This window comes from Cydia splendana, chromosome 21 (genome assembly GCF_910591565.1).
Source record: "Cydia splendana chromosome 21, ilCydSple1.2, whole genome shotgun sequence".
NCBI classification, from domain to species: Eukaryota; Metazoa; Arthropoda; class Insecta; order Lepidoptera; family Tortricidae; genus Cydia; species Cydia splendana.
The window spans coordinates 11,431,174-11,434,181 of NC_085980.1; positions in this window are offsets into that span (position 1 = coordinate 11,431,174).

Genomic DNA, 3,008 nt, shown 5'->3' on the forward strand with positions numbered 1-3,008 from the left:
TAGAATCAAGCGAACAGTAGTAGTAGTGGTAGTAGTAAAATACTTTATTGTACAAAAAGAAACATAAAACATGAAAGAACACACATCATTAGTACAAAGGCGAACTTATCCCTTTCAGGGATCTCTTCCAGTTAACCCTTGAGCAATTGTTTTTATTAAAAACGTATGAAGTTACTATTTAATGTCATGATCGCTTAAACGTAAATGTGGAATTGCGCCCCTAAAACGTTGCTTTCGGGAGCTTTGAAAACTATTGGATTAGTATTAACTAGTATGAACAACTTCATCTAAATTGGTAAAGGGTAGAGAAATTAATATTAAACACAGGGGGCCGTTTCTCAATAGCTTGTAACTTGTAATACAAGCGGATGTCACTTTTTGACAGGCTTTGTTAGAAAGGGATATCCACTTGTATTACATGTTACAAGCTTTTGAGAAACGGGCCCCAAGTGCCTACATTGAAATCAGGAGGCCTAGCCAAGACAAGGAGAAATATACTTAGTAAGAATAGAGTTCATATATAGTCTTGTTTACAAATTCATTTACTTTAAATACACTGCACCTACTTAATCTTTCTGGTTTGACCCATTGGTTGACTGGTAGAGAATGCCTTCGGGCTTTAAGTCCGCCATTTGTACCTTCATGTATTGTGCAATAAAGATTAAAATAAATAAATAAATAGAGTGCTCACTCCATACATCAGTTTTGGTACCAAAACGACTATTATTTTCGCAGTCGCCATCTAGCATCGAGTAGCGGAATTATCAGTGCCACTTGACAATAGATGTTGCAACGACCGTTTTGGTACGAAAACTGATGTATTTATGGAGTGAGCACTCTATGTATTTTTTTCTCTTTGGCCAAGATGAAAATCGTACAAATGCGGTAATCAGCACAATACGTGCATAAGTATGTCGAAAATTTCAAAGGCCATATGTTACTGTAAAACGTTGTACAATACACGTGCGAAAAGGTAATTCGCAACTCGTGTCCATTTAAAACACTCCCTACGGTCGTGTTCCAATTTATCGCCGCATTTCCTACTTTTTGCACCTGTATCGTAATGTACTATTTCAGTACATCTCGTGTTACCGATGTAGTATTACCTACGAGACCAGGTGCTTTAATAAGCACAATACAGTACCCGGGGATAAAGATTGCACATCGGTCTTTAGAAAGGGAATATTGGAGATAACGAGAGAGAAAGAGACAACACTCTACGAAGCCGAAATTCCGATGTGTTCCGAATCTTTATCGCCGTATCACCTACTAACTGTACGTAACTTTGTAAAAAATTTAAAGGGCCGTATTTACTGAAAAACATTTTACGATACACTTTTTCGCATTTGTATCGTAAATAACTATTAGATATGGCGTAGTTAACAAAAGTTTTACTACTAACCCTAAATCATTATACAGAAAGTTGGATGTTTTTATTCCCTTTTTATAGTGGAGATTATTTTAATTGCCCTAATATTGTGTAGCCCTAGCCCTTATCAGATACGATTGCGTGCTGGTGGCGCAGTTTTAAGTCTATGTACAGTCCCCAGCTGTAGTATTTTTTTCTAATACCTTTAAACGAGCAATTCTTGTATATTTATTTATTTATACGTAACTGGTGACCGAAGAGCTGGCGGCTACCTCGCACAACGTATCAGCCTTGCGATACAGCGAGGAAATGCCGCCAGCATTCTTGGTACAATGCCTCAGGGGCCTATATTAAATTAAAGCTAGTTATTCATTTCGATTAGTAGTACCACTGTATATATATTGTATGTAAATAAATGATTTTTATTTATTTATTTATACCTCGGTCTCCCAGATATTACAACAATTAAGTGAGGACGCCAAGCACAATGATCTTCGTACTTTGACCCGCCTGTTCCTATCTCTCTCTATCACAACATTTTTAAAGTTCCGCACCCGAAGGGTAAAAACGGGATCCTGTTACTAAGACTCCTCTGGCCGTCTCTCTGTCTGTCCGTCTGTCTGTCACCAGGCTGTATCTCAAGAATCGTGATAGTCAGACAGTTGAAATTTTCACAGATGATGTGTTTCTGTTGCCACTATAACAACAAATACTAAAAAGTACAGAACCCTCGGTGGGCGAGTCCGACTCGCATTTGTCCGGTTTTTTGTTATTCGGATATTATCTAGCGAAAGCAATCAAGTTTCGAATCGATGAATTCGTGCCTTATGAATGAGTTTACTAGAGAAAGGCCTCAAGATTCCTAATAGCTAATAAAATAGATTAATAATAGGGTAATTCGCCCGTAACTGGCCACTGTAAGTAAATGGCCACCCTAAACTAAAAATGAATTCTATTCAAACAAACAGAATTCATTTTAGTAAGGTTTCAATAACTGGCCAGCCTTCATTAACTAGCCGCCTTATACTAAAATGAATTCTGTTTATAGGTAGAATTCATTTTAGTTTAGGGTGGCCAATTACTAACAGTGGCCAGTTATTGGCGAATTACCCTAGTATTTTTGTTGACAACAATGACAACGAATGATTTGAATGTTATGATCTAAAAAAATTAAAAATCTCTTCTGGCTGAACCTACTGCACGGTTCGCCATTTGTACATTATTGTATTTTGAACAATAAATAAATTAGCTAACTAAATAAGTGCACATTGCTGATATATATTATGTTATAGAAAGCAACCCACAGACCCACAAGCCGGTCTAACCGACAACGAACCTCTGAATGAGGGTTATGTGCTTAGCGAGGCCTGACAAAGTTTGTCTTGTGTGGAATAGAGCGTGTAATACTCAGTGGGGTTTGTGTAAACATGTGAATAGGTAAGTGTTTTATGGTAATAAGGTGTTTGGGACAAATATGTTAATTTGATGAAGACAGGAAATGGTAGGCACTATGTTGTTAATACACAGATATTTATTGATAACTCAATTTTCGTTGTTGAGCGACTGCCATGCAACTCAATGCACTCATCAAACCAGAATTCATTAAAATTGACCACTCTTTAAAAATTCATTACCTGGT